The sequence below is a fragment of the Oncorhynchus masou genome, chromosome 22 (assembly GCF_036934945.1).
Source record: "Oncorhynchus masou masou isolate Uvic2021 chromosome 22, UVic_Omas_1.1, whole genome shotgun sequence".
In the NCBI taxonomy this organism is placed as follows: Eukaryota; Metazoa; Chordata; class Actinopteri; order Salmoniformes; family Salmonidae; genus Oncorhynchus; species Oncorhynchus masou.
The window spans coordinates 15,773,703-15,795,171 of NC_088233.1; the positions used below are offsets into that span (position 1 = coordinate 15,773,703).

General features: G+C 42.4%; 1 pseudogene; it reads right to left on the minus strand.

Moving 5' to 3' along the window:
- The window catches only part of LOC135508780 (mitochondrial inner membrane protease subunit 2-like), a 193,135-nt pseudogene that overhangs the window by 16,918 nt on the left and 154,748 nt on the right, over positions 1-21,469 (minus strand).

Genomic DNA, 21,469 nt, shown 5'->3' on the forward strand with positions numbered 1-21,469 from the left:
TAGGTCTATCTGACCTGACAGCTCAATCAGTGACTACATGTCACACGGCACTTTATACTGCACCTGGCTCTCCAGGAAGCCCAGAGAGCCTATTGGGTCATAGACGAGTTGAAATAACAAAAGAGAGAGAGAATGTAACAAAAGAGAGAGAGAAGTGAGAAAAGAGAAAGAGAGCAAGAGAGAGAGAGAAAATAGAGAGAGAGAAAAGAGATAAAGTGAGAGAACGAGAGAAAGAGCAAGAGAGAGAGAGAGAGAGAGAGGGAGCAGGCAGGTAAGTGCTTTACTGAAAAGCGTGTTTATTCACTTCCTCGCAAAAAGGTTCCGTGCCATGTGACCCATTTAAAATGAAGTCAGCACAATAGAAAAATTGAAGATTTCTTGCTCTTTGGTTGTTCCTCTACTGCAAAATGGACTAACTTTCATATAACCAGTATCCAGATATTTTAGTAACAAATAACATTTCACATCGGTGGAATACACTTTTTGTGAAATGTAAATCCAGACAAGCAATAAACATGTATTGTTATACATTCTACTATTCACCAGTCAAGGAAGCTCAACGCTTTTTCCTTTAAAATACATTTTAGGAACAGATCCTATAGCATTATGTGGAGTACAGCATGTACTTGAATATGGTATACATCTTGGTCCTGCTAGAAAAACATGAATAGTGCAAAGAGAGATTAAGTATGAGTAAAAATGAGGACAGCAGCTATTTCAATTCTTAGCTGTTGTGACCAGCATATCTGAGAGATGGTCTCTACTGTGTTCAGCAAAACAACAAACTAACCGCACAATGTCAGTAAGACCAATGCATTTTATATTGAGGTGATACGTAAAGTAGGCCTAATACGCATGCAGAAATATTGTTCATATTTGCATGCATACTACACCGTATAGGCCTACATAAGAAACCACAAGAGGATACGTATTTCCAGTGTTAGGCTTATGTGTCTCTGCATTTAGATATACTATAGGATAACATGAGTAAAGGAAACAGTTTCACTTTTAATATTCTGTTCAAGGCATGTAAATAAACTGGTCACAATAAGGTAATCCACAAACTCCTCCACAAAACTTCACTCTAACCAAATACTTAAAAGTTGTGATCCAGCTACAGACACAGTACTGACATAGAACCATCCAAAACCAACTTCAATCACCTGGTGATACCCCAAAAAACAGCAGCTGGGTTTGATGGACCCAGTTAAATGTCAAGTACAAAGTAGTTCCTTTAAAGGATTGGAACGCCACAGATAGATCATTCCCTAGCCTCTGCTCTGCTATGCTGCTTCCTTCCTCCATCCAATGACAGCTCCCTGAAATACTTTTACTCAATTATGACAATTGGTTACTTTTTCCACCACTGGTGCCACCTACCTGCCTGCCTACCGTGTGGAGAAACTGTTTGGAGTTTCTTCCCTCTGAGGGAACAACTTGTGCTAATGAGCAGAACACAAATTACACATTTGGAACCCAGGTTTGTTCGCCAATGCACGGCTATTAAATTATTTTCCTTTTCATCATTAAATCTCCCAGGGTCTATTTAGGCCCATTGTTGAAGTTCCAATGTGGAACTGCTGGACACACATCACGACTCAGACAAGCTGTGCTTAGCTTTTCAATGTCATCGCCCAGAGCCTTATATTTATATCCAAATATAACACTGCGTTTACAAAACATTAAGAACGCCTTCCTAATATTGAGTTGTACCTGAATTCGTCAGGGCATGGACTCTACAAGGTGTCGAAAGTGATCCACAGGGATGCTGGTCCATGTCGACTCTAATTTTTCTCATAGTTGTGTCAAGTTGACTGGATGGCCTTTGGGTGGTAGACCATTCTTGAAACACAGGGGAAACTGTTGATCATGAAAAACATACCCCGTTCAAAGGCACATACATATTTTGTCTTGCCCATTCACCCTCTGAATGGCACTCATACACAATCCATGTCTCACTTGTCTCAAGGCTTAGAAATATTTCTTTAACCTGTCTCCCCTTCATCTACACTGATTGAATTGACAAGTGACATCAATAAGGGATCATAATTTTCACCTGGATTCACCTGGTCAGTCTGTGTCATGGAAAGAGCAGGTGTTCTTAATGTTTTGTACACTCAGTGTATATAAGGCTTTTATATTCTAATATGCTTTTATATTCTAATATAAGGCTTTTTTATTCTAATATAAGGCTTTTTTATTCTAATATAAGGCTTTTATATTCTAATTTCTGTATTTTATATTCGAATATAAGGCTTTGGCATGGGCCATTCCCATTGTGTAGTGGAGAACTTTGAGGGAGTTTGAAGTGGTTTACCGGTCTACAGCTGTTGCTGTCCAGACTGTGGCCTTGATGGCCCCCCTGGATACATTAGTGGCCGTCAGGGACTCTCAGATAGCGGTTCTTATAGCCAAGCATCCTGGAGAGAGAGGGAGGGCGGAGGTTTGGATCAACACATTTGGATCAACACATTAGCCAGTTATACAACCCAAATTTACTTCAGAACCTAGCTATAAAAGAAAGGCAGTCATTAACATTTATTGAGCTACAGGCTCAATTGAAAACCATAATAAAAATTAGACAAACATTTTAGAGACGAGAATAAAGTTAGTCTATCTACATCTGCATTTAGGAAATTGTCATTTAGTTTCATTATGGTTCATCACCTTTCTACTAAATCATCCATCTGCCAGTCGTCCTCTCATATGCTCCCTTTAGATAATAATCTAATCACCTAACAAGGACAAACTGAATGAAGACCAACATACTTGTGTGTAATGACTAATGAGATTTTTTTTGTTTATTTTTATTTAACCTTGTCACGCCCTGACCTTAGAGAGTTTTATATATCTCTATTTTGGTTTACTCAGGGTGTGATTTGGGTGGGCATTCTATGTTCCTTTTTCTATGTGTTGTATTTCTTTGTTTTGGCCGGGTATGGTTCTCAATCAGGGACAGCTGACTGTCGTTGTCTCTGATTGGGAATCATACTTAGGTAGCTTTTCCCCACCTATGTTTTGCGGGTAGTTATGTTAAGTGTTTTCTGCACCTGTCAGGATTGTTTCGGTTTTGTTTATTATCTTTGTTACTTTGTTATAGTGTTAAGATTGAATGAAAAGCATGAACACTGCGCTTTGGTCCGATTATTCTTCTTCAGATGACGACACCCATTACAAACCTTTGTTTAACGAGGTGTGTCAGTTAAGAACAAATTCTTATTTACCATGACGGCCTACCAGAAGGGAAAATGCCTACTGCTGGGAAAAAAAATAATCTGTATATTGTGGCAAACCTCTTCAAAGTTAGGAGCGTTTGTCACAAACTAAGTGGTAAACTGTCACCAAATCACCCAAGAATGAGAGTTCTTTCGAACAGGACAGTACCTGTGTGTTTGTTTCTTCGTCCTGGTCCACCCAGGCCGTAGGCGAGGTCAAGGATAGCAGGGTTCGGTACACGAATCGGGTTCTCGGTAGGTCCAGGTCCAAACACCAACAGGTAAGTCCAAAACAGTCCAGCTCATACACGGTAAATCCAGCTAATCTCTATTGTCTCTTTCTCTATTGTTCATAGATCCTTCCAGCACTCTCTTCTCCTCTTCCTGGTTTTTCTTGACCCTTTATCTGTGGGTTGGCTCCACCTTCTGAGGGTTCCCCTTGCTTCTGGGACTTGTAGTTTTGGTGGTCGGCCATTTTGTAATCTGTAGGTCTGACAGGGGTGGCCATTTTAGTGATCGGGCAGAGCCCGTTTATTAATTCTGCTCTCACATATCTGCCATTTACCACTCGACCCCCTTCTTTGCCACAATATATACAGTGGGGAGAACAAGTATTAGATACACTGCCAATTTTGCAGGTTTTCCTACTTACAAAGTATGTAAAGGTCTGTAATTTGTATCATAGGTACACTTCAACTGTGAGAGACGGAATCTAAAACAGAAATCCAGAAAATCACATTGTATGATTTTTAAGTAATTAATTTGCATGAAATGACTTGCAAAAATCCACCGACAAATGCGACCACCGCCGTTGTGGAACGGGGAGGGGCTGTAACTTCCCTCTAGGCAGGTGTCAAGGAGTCTTGCTCTGAGCACACACCGAGCATGAGGAGACATAAAACCTCACGTCCTTGACCAAAGTGGGCCACCAGTACATCCCCCTAAGACTCCGCACTGTCCGCTCGATACCAGGATGAATCAACCGATCACGGACACGAAGCGTCACGTACTGAACACCTGCTGGACACTGAGGGGGTGCAGGTTTCAACCGTAACGCCCGCACGATCTCCGCGTCCACCTCCCATACCACCGGTGCTACCAGACATGGAAGGATGGGAGTCGGACATGGAAGGAAGCTGGAAGGATGGGAGTCGGATCAATGGGCCGCTCCTCGGTGTCATATAGGCGGGACAGCGCGTCGGCCTTCGTATTAAGGGAGCCTGGCCTATAGGAGATCGTAAAACGAAATCGGGTAAAAAAACATGGCCCACCTCGCCTGACGCAGATTCAATCTCCTCGCTGCCCGGATATACTCAAGATTACGATGGTCAGTCCAGATGAGGAAAGGGTGCTTGGCCCCCTCAAGCCAATGTCTCCACACCTTCAGAGCCTTCACTACAGCCACGCAACTCCCAGTCCCCCACGTCATAGTTCCGCTCCACTGGACTGAGCTTCCTCGAGAAGAAAGCGCAGGGGCGGAGCTTCGGTGGCGTGCCCAAGCGCTGTGATAGCATGGCTCCCACCCCAGCCTCGGACGCGTCCACCTCCACTATGAATGCCAAAGAGGGGTCCGGATGAGCCAGCACGGGAGCGTCGGTGAACAGCTCCTTCAGGCGACTGAAGGCTCTGCCCGCCTCTGCTGACCAGCGCAAGCGCGCCGGCCCCCCTTCGGCAGTGAGGTAATGGGAGCAGCCACCTGACCAAAACCCCGGATAAACCTCCGGTAGTAATTGGCAAACCCTAAAATCCGCTGCACCTCCTTTTCCGTGGTCGGAGTCGGCCAATTACGCACGGCTGCAACGCGGTCACACTCCATCACCACCCCAGAGGTGGAAATGCGATAACCCAGGAAGGAAACAGCTTGTTTGGAGAACACATATTTCTCAGCCTTGACGTACTAGTCATGCTACAGCAGTCGCCCAAGTTCCATATGCACCAGAGACACGTGTGCGGCGCATGTGGCAGAATAGATCAGTATATCATCGATATACACTACCACACCCTGCCTGTGCAGGTCCCTGAGAATCTCGTCTACGAAAGATTGGAACACGGCTGGAGCATTCTTCAACCCATACGGCATGACGAGGTACTCATAATGGCCAGATGTAGTACTAAACGCGGTCTTCCACTCATCTCCCTCCCGGATATGCACCAAATTATACACACTCCTAAGGTCCAGTTTTGTGAAGAAATGTGCCCCGTGAAATGATTCCACTGCCGTGGCGATGAGAGATAGTGGGTAACTAAACCCCACTGTGATGGAATTTAGACCTCTATAATCAATAGACGGACTTGGACCTCCCTCCTTTTTCTTCACAAAAAATAAGCTTGAGGAGATGGGTGACGTGGAGGGCCGAATGTACCCCTGTCCCAGAGATTCAGTGACATATGTCTCCATTGCCACTGTCTCCTCCTGGGACAACGGGTACATGTGACTCCTGGGAAGTGCAGCGTTTACCAGGTGGTTTATCGCGCAATCCCATCGTCGATGAGGTGGTAATTGGGTCGCCCTCTTCTTACAGAAGGAAATAGACAAATCGGCATATTCAGAGGGATTGCGCACAGTGGAAACCTGGTCTGGACTCTCCGCCGCCGTCGCACCGATGGAAACTCCTATGCACCTACCTGAACACTCCTCTGACCACCCTCGGAGAGCCTTCTGTCTCCATAAAATATCAGGATTGTGATTAACCAGCCAGGGAATCCCCAGCACCACTGGAAACGCAGGTGAATCAATAAGGAAGAGACTAATCCGCTCCTTATGATCCCCCTGCATTACCTTAATGGCCGGCTAAATAAGGAGTGCACAGGGAAAGGTTGGTCTAACAACACCAGGGGAATCACAAGCCTTAACGCGAGCCCACGATCCATGAAGTTCCCAGCTGCGCCTGAATCGACTAGCGCCTTATGCTGTAGAGAGGGAGAAAACTCAGAAAAGGAAATTAGCTGGAACATGTGACCAACAGGGAGCTCTGGGTGAGTCTGGTGCTGACTCACCTGGGGTGTACGAGGAGTGCTCTGCCTACCATCCCAACTCCCAGACGAGCTCCTCCAGCACCGATCGGCAGTGTGTCCTCTCCGACCATACCTGGTGCAGGAGCAGCCTCCTCCTCCGGTCCCCCTCGATGCGGCCCCCCCTAACTCCATGGGGATTGGAGCGGGAGGGCCTGGAGGTGGAATCAACAGGGCCTGTTATGGATGCCCGCGGGCAGCCAGCATGTTGTCTAGGTGCATGAACATGTCAATAAGTTCGTTGAGGGAGAGGGTGGCGTCCCGACATGCTAGCTCCCTGCGGACATCCTCCCGGAGGCTACAGCGATAGTGGTCCATCAGGGCCCTGTCGTTCCACACCGCCCCAGCGGCCAAGGTCCGGAACTCTAGCACAAAGTCCTGCGTGCTCCTGTCTCCTGTCGCTGGTGAAACAGCCGTTCACCCGCCGCTCTGCCCTCCGTGTGGGTGGTCGAACATGGCCCGGAACCGACGGGTGAACTCGGGGTAGTGATCCATCGCCGAGTCTGGCCCATTCCACACTGCGTTAGCCCACTCCAGGGCTTGACCCGTCAGACAGGAGACGAGGACGCTCACGCTCTCCTCCCTCGAGGGATTCGGACGAACGGTAGCCAGGTACAGAACCAGCTGTTGTAAGAACCCCTGGCACCCAGCCGCCGTTCCATCGTACTCCCTGGGGAGCGCCAGACGCAGAGCACCGGATCCGGACGCCGGAGGAGGGGTAGGTGGTGCTGGGGGAAGAGGAGCTGGGGTGAGGTAGGGAGGCCACTCCTCTCCCATCGGTCCATCCTCTCCATCAGCTGGTCCATTGCCGACCTGATACGGTGGAGAATGGCTGTATGATGGAGGACTCGCTCCTCCATAGATGGGAGAGCAGGTACAGCTGCTCCTGCTGACTCCATTTCTTGTGGTGCGGGATTCTGTCACGATCGCCTGGGGTGGTGAGTGCAGAGTCAATTGCAGAGAGAAGAGGAACTGGGGAAAACCATCTTTATTGGGATTCCCAAACGAACGCCCAAAAACAATAGGCGATAAATAGCCAGAAAAATAGTCCGACCCAACACAGGGCAGAAACGGACAGGAACACAAACACGCACACCCTGACTAACAGAAAACAATCGCGCACAAAAATAGGCGGGCCTAACAGGGTTAAATAGACACAAATAAAGAAACCAAAATAAGCGACAGGTGCAACCAATAAGACCAAACTAACAGAAAAGGAAAAAGGGATCGGTGGCGGCTAGTAGACGACGACCGCCGAGAGCCGCCCGAACAGGCAGGGGAGCCACCTTCGGTGGGTGTCGTGACAAATTAGCCTTTTAAAATTATAAACTTGGATTAGCTAACAAAATGTACCATATGAACACAGGAGTGATGGTTGCTGATAATGGGCCTCTGTATGCCTATGTAGATATTTCATAAAAATTCTGCCATTTCCAGCTACAATAGTCATTTACAACATAAAAAATGTCTACACTGTATTTCGGATCAATTTGATGTTATTTTAATGGACAATTTTTTTTGCTTTTCTTTAAAAAACAAGGACATTTCTAAGTGACCCCAAACTTTTGAACAGTAGTGTATCTTTTTTTAAAGGGGATAGGGTGCCATTTGGGACATAACCTCTGTTTGATCAGCTTCAACTATTTTGCCTCTCATCACCTTTGTGAGGAGTGAGGACAGGTTGGTACACACCATCAATCACCTGGGTACTTAGCTGTGACTGGTGTATGGTTCATCACAGGGACATTTTTTATTGTGGGAGAAATTACTTTTTAAAAGACAATTCTTCTCCTGTTCTTTTCTAGGTCAATGTTACAGGAGCCTATCTGACTACTCTTTAGACCAGGGATGTCAAACTCATTTTGGCCTGGTGGCCGTATTCAGTCTAAAATGAGGTACAGACGACTGAACTGAAAAGTGGTTATATTTCCATGTAGTCAAAATTTGCACAAAATATTCCTCAATATTCTATAATTTTTTGCAAATCATATGCTCCCTGACTGTCTAGCTTTCATTTTGGTGATTATTAGAGAGCTGGACACAGTCAAGAAACTGTATGAATGTAGGTCCATTATAATTTCTACAGTTTTAATTTGGTTTTAATCATTTGAAAGTATAGTTTGCCTCTCCCCCCAAAAAGGTTACAAAATATATCAAAAATGTATACCAAATTTTTGGTTTGTTTAATATATATTTATATTATGTTTGACACCACTGCTTTAGACCTTGGGACAGAAATATTGATTTGGCTGCTGGGAAAACTAAACTTTTAATGTCTGTTCTCCAGCAAACTGAGGTTCAGTGAATGTCAGGGGTTAGGTCTACATACAGTATCTGAACACAACCAATACAAGAACATACTACTGGCTCCTTCAAAATCTAGTGATCTATAATACTTTAAAAGTAGGGCATATCTTATCTGTAGTGTCAGGGTATGCGTGAAGGGCTGTAGGAAGTCAGGTGCAGGATAGCAGATATTTGGTGGCAAACTGGAGCCTTTTATTTGGCGAACCAAAAGCACACGGCACAAATGAACACGAAATACAAATACGGGTTGAACATAACCCAGCGCAACCGGCCTAACGTCCGCATACATGAAAACAGATAAACAATACCACACAAAGACATGGGGGAAACAGAGGGTTAAATACACAACACACAATGAGGGAAATGAGAACCAGGTGTGTGGGAAAATGAGACAAAACAAATGGAAAATTAAAAATGGATCTGCGATGGCTAGAAGACTGTCGACGTCGACCGCCGAACACCGCCCGGACAAGGGGAGGTATCGACTTCGGGAAGAAGTCGTGACAGTAGACTAGTCTGCAGTTACACTTTATTAAACCATCTTCCTTTATAAGCAGGGTTCATATACATGTATTAGCCTAATAAATTCATATTCATTGGGGCATACACTACATACTTATAAATAGTTGATCAAATGGTTTATTAATGAACATTACTATAAGGTGTTCAGCTACCCTTGATATGTTCAGGCAAAAGAACAGTCAGAGTTTTGTGGGAAGACAAAAACAGGATTATAATCCCAAATGGCACCGTATTCCCTACATAGTGCACTACTTCTGAACAGAGCTCTATGGGTCCTGGTCAAAAGTAGTGCACTAAATAGGGAATAGGGTGCCATTTGGGACGCAGCCTTAATTTCTGTTTAAAGTGAATATACAGACTCCTGAATTAATGCTATTAGCATGCGACTCACTTCCCGGCAGTGTCTAGCAGTTACAAAGGGTTGGGGAGATTCAGGAGTTCAGGAGTTTGGGGGAGATTTTCAAACAGTCTCAGCGTTGAGTTGTCTTAAATATTTATGCTCTCTAACTCTCCTATTAGTGTTGTGGGTTTAAATAGTAGCTGCCTGGTACAGTGGCAGTTGGATGGGTTAGGCATACAGGGCACAGATACACATGATAATGGACATATAAAACACAATAATGATGACAATGAGGATGATGGCGATGATGACGATGTGTAACAGCTTGAGGTGAATTAGAAAATTTAAATCAAACGTAGGCCTGGTTCCAATATCCACGCTAGAAGGAATAGCACTGAGAATGTGTTGGGCATGCATCCTAAGTGGTATGCTAGCATGGACATGGGAACACAGCCATAGTCTTGTTCACCAGCCATGTGTCTCACAGCCTGCCTGGCACCCCAGATTGGGTTGTATATACCTCCAGATAGCTACAGATGTAGGATCTTAATTTGAACACCCTGTTACAGGAGAACTGCTGAAATTTGTAATTTCCTCTTTGAAATTTCTGACTTGATTTTCCCTTACAAAAAATGTATCAAGGCCTACAAAAATGTTCATAATTTCCTGTTGCTGCAAAATTATTTTCCTGCTGTAGCAAACTGCCTCAAATTAAGATTCTACATCTGTATTCATCATACACTTTAAATTAATATACATTTCCTCACAATGTACAGTATGTATCCCAGTCATCAGCTTTACAGCAAAGCAACAATTTCTCTGACAATATAGCGGCGTAACACTTGGGCTTTCTGGGGTATTTAAAGCCGTGATTAGATTGTAACACATGATTTATGTCCCGTAAGCCATCCTTGTTTGGAGATGAATCTCCGAAACGGCCCCATATATCTCTGAGGAGGAGCTAAGCTCAGAGGGACACACACACACACACACACACACACACACACACACACACTGAGGGCTGTAATTGGCTGAGAGGTCTCATCCTCCGTCAGGCAGAGAAGACAGTCTCTCTGTGCATGGCGAGATTAAAACCATAGCTGTGATTTATAGCATGGCTGGCCCCAAAGGCAACACACACACAGCGACCATCCCACCGCCCCCCGTCAGCCATCAAACCCCCATGTTAATTATTCCACTATCTCCTCCCAGGCAATACAAGTGACCTGTAATTTGTTCAGCTGCGCCCATCACAAATTGTTGCCAGAGTGAATTACATGGCGACAATGTGTTATGAGTAGTGGCACCCGCCTCTGTCTAATTCTCCCAATGTTATTTCAATTAGAGCTCCACTGACTATCAACGGTTCGCTTCGGCTACTGTCGAGATCAGAAAGCCTGGCTAGACTACACTCAGTGTTTCAGTGGAATGAATGTAATGATTGTCTTTGCAACTTTGCAAAATTAACTTCACTAGGTCACATACTGCATTTCTATTGTACTGTAACTAAGACGCTGGTAAATTTCTTCATAAACCGGGAGGTCCGTATTTCCATAATTCTTACGTCTTTGGAGAACGTCTCAGTAACAACCAAGAGTGAGACCTGTATTTGAATTCACGCTAGCAAAGCAGCTGTGACGGAATATAGACGATCCACCCTCTGATCAACAAAAGAGGTAATAGTCCTTGGTGGCCGATTCCCCCTGCTGCTCATAACAGTCACAATTGTAATCATTTTGTGTGTATGTATGTGTGTATGTGTCTGTCTGTCCGTCCGTCCGTTCCGTCCGTCCGTGTGTGTGTGTGTGTGTGTGTTTGTGACCTAAACAGTGTGGCCATCACTGAGTGTAACTCCCCTGTCACCTTGAAGGAGAACACTGGGAGGAGTTGTTATATGTAACGAGTCATGCACTACCACCTCAGACAAAATGAACCTGTCCTGAGTCACAACTCATATAGCCACTACCACCTTAGACAAAATGGACCTGTCCCAAGTCACAACTCATATAGTCACTACTACCACCTTAGACAATATGGACCTGTCCTGAGAAACAACTCATAAAGCCACTACCACCTTAGACAAAATGGATTTGTCCTGAGACCCAAATCATATAGCCACTACTTCCACCTAAGACAACATGGACCTGTCCTGAGACACAACTCATACAGACATAAAGTCAAGACCCAAGTGTCAAATCTTGACAATTTGAATTTTCTTTCCAAAATGTATCACCATCTAAAAAAGTGCTTTCTGGACAGTTTTACGAAATTCTTTCGATTTTTTTTGTCAATTATACATGTAGAAGAACTGTATGAATATACTTTTGTCATATTTTATTGAGTTGTCAATAAAGCACATGTTTTTGTCAATTTGCAATATGCTCTCATAGGAAGTCAAAAGTCAAATTCAAAAGTCAGCAAACCATTGCCAAATGCAATAAGAAATATCCAAATGCAATATATAATTATTGAAGGTGACAAATCAAGATGTTATGTCCATTTGCCATATATGATCATAGGAAGTCGGGTTCCGAACTCACAAGTCAGTGAACCATGTCCAAATGGCATTTATATTGCACAAATTATATACAGTGCCTTGCGAAAGTATTCGGCCCCCTTGAACTTTGCGACCTTTTGCCACATTTCAGGCTTCAAACATAAAGATATAAAACTGTATTTTTTTGTGAAGAATCAACAACAAGTGGGACACAATCATGAAGTGGAATGACATTTATTGGATATTTCAAACTTTTTTAACAAATCAAAAACTGAAAAATTGGACGTGCAAAATTATTCAGCCCCCTTAAGTTAATACTTTGTAGCGCCACCTTTTGCTGCGATTACAGCTGTAAGTCGCTTGGGGTATGTCTCTATCAGTTTTGAAAATCGAGAGACTGAAATTCTTTCCCATTCCTCCTTGCAAAACAGCTCGAGCTCAGTGAGGTTGGATGGAGAGCATTTGTGAACAGCAGTTTTCAGTTCTTTCCACAGATTCTCGATTGGATTCAGGTCTGGAATTTGACTTGGCCATTCTAACACCTGGATATGTTTATTTTTGAACCATTTCATTGTAGATTTTGCTTTATGTTTTGGATCATTGTCTTGTTGGAAGACAAATCTCCGTCCCAGTCTCAGGTCTTTTGCAGACTCCATCAGGTTTTCTTCCAGAATGGTCCTGTATTTGGCTCCATCCATCTTCCCATCAATTTTAACCATCTTCCCTGTCCCTGCTGAAGAAAAGCAGGCCCAAACCATGATGCTGCCACCAAACATAACGCCAAACATAACGTTTACGCCAAACATAACGTTTTGCATTGTTGCCAAAAAGTTCAATTTTGGTTTCATCTGACCAGAGCACCTTCTTCCACATGTTTGGTGTGTCTCCCAGGTGGCTAAACTTTAAACAACACTTTTTATGGATATCTTTAAGAAATGGCTTTCTTCTTGCCACTCTTCCAGAAAGGCCAGATTTGTGCAATATACGACTGATTGTTGTCCTATGGACAGAGTCTCCCACCTCAGCTGTAGATCTCTGCAGTTCATCCAGAGTGATCATGGGACTCTTGGCTGCATCTCTGATCAGTCTTCTCCTTGTATGAGCTGAAAGTTTAGAGGGACGGCCAGGTCTTGGTAGATTTGCAGTGGTCTGATACTCCTTCCATTTCAATATTATCGCTTGCACAGTGCTCCTTGGGATGTTTAAAGCTTGGGAAATCTTTTTGTATCCAAATCCGGCTTTAAACTTCTTCACAACAGTATCTCGGACCTGCCTGGTGTGTTCCTTGTTCTTCATGATGCTCTCTGCGCTTTTAACGGACCTCTGAGACTATCACAGTGCAGGTGCATTTACACGGAGACTTGATTACACACAGGTGGATTGTATTTATCATCATTAGTCATTTAGGTCAACATTGGATCATTCAGAGATCCTCACTGAACTTCTGGAGAGAGTTTGTTGCACTGAAAGTAAATGGGCTGAATAATTTTGCACGTCCAATTTTTCAGTTTTTGATTTGTTAAAAAAGTTTGAAATATCCAATAAATGTCTTCCACTTCATGATTGTGTCCCACTTGTTGTTGATTCTTCACAAAAAAATATAGTTTTATATCTTTATGTTTGAAGCCTGTAATGTGGCAAAAGGTCGCAAAGTTCAAGGGGGCCGAATACTTTCACAAAGCACTGTATATCACTATGTTAAGCCCTAAATCAACCTAGAAGGTTTATTTGTAGTGTATGATGAGAGAGAAGTGGGACTCTTGACATTTTTTTAACGACGATTTTTAACGGGTGCTCCCTACCCAGCCGTGGACCCCTTGCACCTCTTAAAAGCATTCAAAACCATTTAAAAAATGTGCTCCTGGTATCCCGTTCCAATCACCAGGCGCACGGCTGTCCATTTGCGATATGTTTCAATGGAAATTTACCCTCACAAATTTGACATGCTCCAAAATACTGCAGAAATGCAAAATTGACTGGCCTGCTGAACTCGGGATGGCCAGGCAGTGATAGTGGTTCCTCTCCATCGCTCGTTGTGTTGATTTCGTCATGTCCATTTGGTGATGGTTTTTCACTGTTTAACCTCTCAGGGCTAGGTGGGATGGTAGTGTCCCACCTGGCCAACATCCGGTGAAATAGCAGAGCGCAAATATTCTAAATACACCATTCGTAATATTAAACATTCTTGTAAATACATGTATCTTACACCATTTAAAAGCTTGACTTCTTGTTAATCCAACCGCTGTGTCAGATTTTTAATAGAATTTATGGAGAAAGCATAACATGCGATAAACTGAGGACTACACCCCACACACACACAAGTATTACTAGCATTTTCCAACCAAGCATTAGCATCACGAAAGTCAGAAATAGCAATAAAGTAATAAATTACCTTTGAAGATCTTTTGGCAATACAAAAGGTCCAATCTTCACAATAAATGGTTGTTTTGTTCGATAAAATCCATTTTTATAGCATAACACAAAACATTTTGTAAACGGCTTGTGTCATGAATTCCATTTGCTTCAACTTTCGACAAACCATTCTATGTATTACTCACACTAAACTTACGTTTATCTAGTCATGGTTGGTTTCATTGCAGTCCTCTGTTTGTTAGTAACACAACCATACTTGATGGTTCTTTTTGAGGGATGTATTGACCGAAAGGAACTGATTTGAACACACCAAACAATGACCTCATTGCGCGCCAATGATATGACCAGTGCTTTGTTGATTGACTGTATTTCGGCCCAATGACCACTGATCGTCTTGAAATCGAGCTTGATAGGTAGCCAATGAGCTGAGGTAAACGGCAATATCTAATGGTTATTCCCAGAAAGACCAGCTCTTATATGATAGTCGAGCGTAACACAGCCATTCGCCATTGAAATTTCAACCTGAAGGAGCCACATTGTTTGCACTGAGCAGTATTGAGTCGAGATCATTTTCTGTTATTTTATCTAAATAATTATGGCGAGTAAATCTGGAAAATCAAAGGCAAAGTCCAGGTATACAGATATATATACACAATATTATTGAAGAAATTGATAGAGAAAGTGACACAGAGCTACTTGAAGAGGAGTCAGATTGTGAGACAAGTTTTAACTCCCAATTTGAGGAAATGTTTTTGTATGGAGAGTATGCAATTTTGTACTGGTAAGTAACTCTCATGCCGTTGTTTGACATTAATAGTATCAAATGTTATTCATTTGAGTTGTTTTGGAGATATTTTTATTTTATTTTACATATATAAATATATAATCAGTAATGAAATGTGTGAAGTATACATGGCTCTACATTGTGGGCAAGGGGCATGTATGTCTGTGTCTATTAGATCTTTTTAACATGTATTTTATCTAAACATGGAATGGAACAGCACTTCACCATAGTAATTGAGGTTCCCTACTCTATATATAATCTGTGTCTGTCTGTGTCTATTAGATATTTTCTACATGTATTTTCTCTAAACATTTAATGGAACAGCACCTCACCATAGTGATTGGGTTCTCCTACTCTATATATAATCTGTGTCTCTATTTCACAGTCCCTCCGATTCTGATTGGGAGCCCCCACTGCCAAGGTGCCCACCCCCCACAGGAGCTGATTCATCTAGCTGGACCCCTGCTGTCTCCGGCTCCACACCTACCCCCGCCCAGCCAGGTGTGAAGTCAGTGACAAAGAAGTGGAGGTGGGGAAGAGATAAACCTGCAATCAGAGAGGAGGAGGGTCGTTGGCACTCTGTGCTGGAGGAGGATGTGGTGCCACCACCTCCAATATTCAGACCGAAAAGGCCACCAGGACCTCAGCTGGACATGACCTCAAAGTACAGCCCCATGCAACTTTTTCAGCTGTTTTTCACCTATTCAGTTGTTGATTCCCTTGTGTTGAACACTAATAAGTATGGTGCTAAGAAGCAGGCAGGCAAGAAAGCGGGATGGAAGCCCATTTCCATGTCAGATCTTTTTTGTTATCCGTCAATGGTCATTTACATGGATCTTGTGAAGCTGAATACCCTGAAAGACTACTGGAAAACTGCTCCCCTCTATCAACTGCATTTCCCCTCCACGGTCATGTCATGCAAAAGGTTTCTGACAATCTCACGGCCGCTTCATATCAGTGACCCAGAAGTTGATGAGGACAACGAGAAGAAGCAAGGCACAGCAAGGTTTGATAAGCTCTGCAAAATAAAACCTCTCTACCACAGTGTGGTTGAGGCCTGCAAGACATTTTCAGCCCGCCCAGAACCTTTTCATCAATGAGAGGATGGTAGCCTCAAAGGCCAGAATTGTTACATGCGTAACAAACTGTTAATGGGATTTATATGTTTAAATGAATGATTACAATATTCCACCCTGAAACCATACGATTGTATGAAATTGATTAGAATCATGAGATTATTCTAATGATGTGTGTGGTTTTAGTCAGTAGAATTATATATCCGTGAGTGTAGGTCTATTATAGTATCTTAAAAACAGACTGTTTGAGCAAGAGTTTGGTGCCGGCCTGGCTGGGGACTCTGAGATTGGGGAAAGAACGGGAAGTACTTCCCACGGTCACCCTATTTTGATGGAGAACGGGGAGTTATTTTCACGGTCTCTGTAATCTATGTCGGCTGGGTAGCAGGACAGTGTGTGCGTAGGATACCTTAATGTTGATGGTGTGAAAGTTTGTGCGTGTGTGCATAGGAAACCTAATGTTTGTGAAAGTATGTGCGTAAGAAGCCAGTATAAAATGAATGGTTTTGTACAACAGACCAGCACTCTCGTGAATAAACCTTTTTGACTATTTTAGCTGGGCCTCCATCTGTTTCATTCGACCAGTAGCTTACAAATTCTAGTTTGCAGACTGAGTAATGATAATTAAATTGGGTTATGAACCTTGAGAACATAATTCTCTTAACAATTTGGTCCTTCGAGCCGGATTCCAATATCTGTCCCTGCCGTCCGAAGGTAACACGCCGAAAACCATGCACGGGCGGGTCATTGACCCGTAAATTAAAGACCTGTCCCCTGACATTGGGGTTCTATAACAGGCCGGTATATATATCTAAGGTCGGCAGAGATGGTGACGGAATCTAACCAAAATTGCTTTTCCCAGTCTACAAGACAAGGTCAGTAAATCTTTATTCATGAATTCTGGGTAATTGACGCTCGGGCTACAATCAGAAATATATTTGATTGTTTAGGTGATGATTTTAAAATTGACATAGGGCATTCTGACCCGGTGACCTATCTTTAGAATGTTGTGTAGAGAAAAGTTTTAAAGGCAACGAAGTATTCTATGCAAAACGAAGGTAGGAATTGGGTGTAGAGCCACCTAGGCAGCAGTAGAAGGGGGTCCGAAAAGAAAAAGGAAGTAAGAACAGAAGGAAGATGTAAGTAGCCAGCAACTAGGAACAATAACTCCCACGGCGCCTCTGGAGGTCTCTCATAAGCCTAAATTGCACCCAACCCTGATAGACCAGGCGTGGAGAGAGAATCCCGGTGATGAAACAGTGGTGGTGGGAAGACGGCAGCCAAGGCTTCCCGTCCCACCCCCATATGGGGAACCTCCTGTAGCCGAGGGAGAGATAGAGGAGGAAAGGACAGGATTTAGCAAACTGATTGAGAAAGTGGATAGAGGTAGAAAAATGGAGAAAGTTGAGAAAAGTTACAAGATAAGGGGACATACAGAGAAAACGAGAGAGAGAGGGTAAGGAGAATCCTCGCTGGGGAAACGCTTGGACCTTTAAATTAGGGCTATTTTCTGGGAATTGTCTCAGTAGTTCGTGCTGGAGTTTACGACTACAGAAAATTATAATAATATGGTTACTTGCGTCTCAATCATTTTGATAGTGTTGGTGGTCAAGGGGTAGGACTCTTGCCTACAACGTGGGGGCCTTGGGTTTGCATCCCAGCCAATGGACTAAAAGTAATTCTGATTGTAATTCAACTATTGATATGTTTTGCCGGGAGAGATACGGTTGTTAGTGTTTGTTTAAGATATAAACTGAATGTTTTAATAGCTTGTTTAGGTTATATTGAAAGATTAATTCATTCTAAATGATAACGAGGCGATTTCGATGTAATACGGTGTCTGTTGCCTAAATGGTCCGCTGGAATAACGTATTGAGAATGGAGTCATATTTAAATTACTGAATCATAGAAGAGACAGTTACCCAAATCTAATGAATTCTAAATAATAGCGGAGAGATAATGGCAATAGAGTGGTGCCCACCAAAATGTTTTGATTCTTATGGATTGACTGATGTAGGTTATACATTTTGGCAATTTACTTGTTACTTTTAAGTATTGTACATTTCATAAGGGTGAAGCCGAAAGAGAAGGGACAGTTGTAAAGTTTGCTTTTAAATGTACGATAGCGGTAAGGCAGAACGTGGCTGGAGGAGAGGTTATATTTTTGTCCACTGGTAAGAAGGGGAGAGTTAGTTGCGCTCACTGGGCTATATTTGACTGTAAGCGATTCAGATCTGAATAGTTGATTCGTAAAAGTTTTGTGATAGTTTCAGGTTATTGATTCTTGGTTTAACTGTTTATAGTATAGTAAGAATATTATATTATAGTAAGAAACACGACTGTAAAAGTTTTGACCTCTATCATGGTTTTCCGTTGTGGTCTGATCAGCCTCATGGCAGGGCCAATTTGATATTGAATTCAAGGTCATTTGTGATACTGATTTTAAGGTAATTGATAATTATGAACGAGTTTATAGTTCTTTGACATATTCGTAATTTGAACCAATGAGAAGAAAGAAATGGCATAGCCTTGGATTAATGGTAGGTTTATGTTAAGTATTTAGAACCTAATCCAAGCCAACATTTCAAGGGATATATGACATCTGTGGTGATTCAGGAGTATTGAGAGCATTGAGAAAACCTTAATCAACCTAGGTAATAACCTTACAGATTGTCACCATAGACAGGTGATTTTTCTAAAAATCCATGAGTTCAGACAGGGAGACAGTGAGACATTTAACACAATATTTGAAAACAACCTATATTTGATACTGACTGACAGTTAGTAGAAAAGGCAGATGGAGAAGGGCTCCCCCGCCCTATGCGGAGGACTAAGGTGACCTTGATGGTCTGGGAGTGAGGAGCAGGAGACCTGGAGCATTACGAAGGTTAGAATATCATAATAAACCAGGATTGAGAGGAGATAGCAGCCCCCTAACCATTGCCTAGAAATTATTATTATTATTTCGGCACAACAGGCCGAAATAGTAGCATTGACTCGTGCCTGCGAAATAAGAAAGGAGAGAAAGGTTACTATTTACGCAGACGAGCATATAGGCGTTTAAAACCATACAAAGCAGCACAGATAAATCTTAACGAGGATAAGACACTTGACAGAGACTTGTTACAGGATAGCCATGAATGCAGGCCCCAGGGAGAATTGGAGAATTGATATCTGATATAAGGATAATTTACTAATCTTACCGAAGTCATTGTTTAGATATGCGGCAATATTGATACATGGGAAGAGCCATGTTTCAAGGGGAGGTAGGTTAGGACACACTTTGTGTCCAATTGGATGATAAACTATTTTTTAAACATTTTGATATAATTGATAAATATATGAAATGGATAGAGGCGTTTCCTACATCCTCAGCAGATGCAGAGACAGTGGCTAGGGCATTATGTCGGGAGATTATCCCGCGATTTGGACTGCCTGAGACTATTTATAGTGACAACATTTCCAATCAGGTAATAAATAATATAGGTCAAAGACTAAACATTGATTGAATGCATTAATTCCACGATTAAGAGTAGACTAAGGAAAACACATTTAAGTACTGGAATGAATTGGGTAAAATGTTTGCCCAAAGTGTTAACCTGTCTAGGACTGGGGTTCCGCTAGCGGAAATGAATCACTAACCTTTGATGATCTTCATCAGATGACACTCATAGGACTTCATGTTACACAATACATGTATGTTGTTTTGATAAAGTTCATATTTATATAAAAAAATCTGAGTTTACATTGGCGCGTTACGTTCAGTAGTTTTAAAACGTGGTGATTGTGCAGAGAGCCACATCAAATTACAGAAATACTCATAATAAACATTGATAAAGATACAACTATTATTATTATATTATACATGGAACTTTAGATAAACTTCTCCTTAAGCTCTAGAACATGTATTTAAAGTTTCAGAGCTCTAGGTCTGATGGTTCTTTGATAGTTCGAATGCAGGTAACTATTGCAGGCCCTGTGTGTCTGTAAGCCCCATACTGTGTCACTCCATCCTTGCTGTGTGTGTGTGTGTGATGAGAGTTTTTCTTGGAAATCTGTTGCGAGAAATGAATGATTTACAGTTCAAGAGGGTTGCCTAATCACACATAGGACGTTTTGGAAAGATCTGACCTTTTTAACCCTTCGAAACAACCCCTATGCCCCCGATTTAAGGCACTTCCGGTTGGCACAGGAAGCTGAAAGTAAACACATATCCTCACTGGGGTAGGCTTTTACAGAATCCTGCGTTTTAAGTCTTTATAATTATTACTGACTTATTTACAGAGGGTTGAATGAGTGTGTGTTATTTCAGAAAAATCACAGAAATCACAGAGCTACTAAACCTGCCTTAACACGTCGCAACTGGATCTGTAACTTTTTTGGAAAATAAAACACATTTCTTTGACCATCATCAATTGTATATTACACAATTTCTCGTAAATTACAATAGATAAATGGCTGGTTCTTTTTTTCCTGAAACTGGAGGTTCATGTATTCTGACGTGAAGCTGTCAAATTAGCGCTCTTTTTGTGTTTTTGACCTTTATTCACAGAAAAATGGCCTTAACTCAAAAAGCCTTGAAGCCTCGATGCCATCTTGTTTCTGGGCAAACAGCCCCTTAGTCTAAACCTATGCTCACCAAGCTTCATCTTCAAAGTATTTTCCGGTTAGGAGAAATGGCCATGTCATGATTGGTGTTGTTTTGTACATTTGCAATAAGTAGCCATTTGCCATCTGGTGGAATTTACCGGGACAGCAGAAAAATTACCAACATTTTAACATTTTATAAAACGGAAACTGAATGTCCGAGAGACTTCATTTGATGACTTGCTGGAAGATCTGGCCCTGGTGCACGGCTCGACGCTGTCAGCAAATTTTTAAAACATTTGCAGACGTCTAGTAAGGGTCCGTACATTTGCAACATGGAGATCCTCATCGATCATATCATCGATCATACAGCAAATGCCGAAAAGGGCCCTTCATGTATGGAAGTCTTCACATAGGAATTCTTCACATAGGCCTTTAATCAGTGATTCTATTTTTATTTTAGACATCCTGTGTGTTTTAAGTTTGATTTTATAAAGCTATGGGGAAAGAGCTCGTTCTGTACGTACTTAATGAAGTCTCCCTCCCGGGCTATGACCCTCTTGATGATCTTCTGCTGGGGATTTTTGGGATGCCTGGAACACACACAATAAATTATATCAATAAATATATTTGATAAAGATCATAATAAAAATAAAACCATGGTCACCAAATGCACAGAGAAGAAAAACAAATAGAAGTTTTATGTATTTTACGTTTGTACTGTAAAGCGACTCTATTTACTCTAGTCTACTCTTC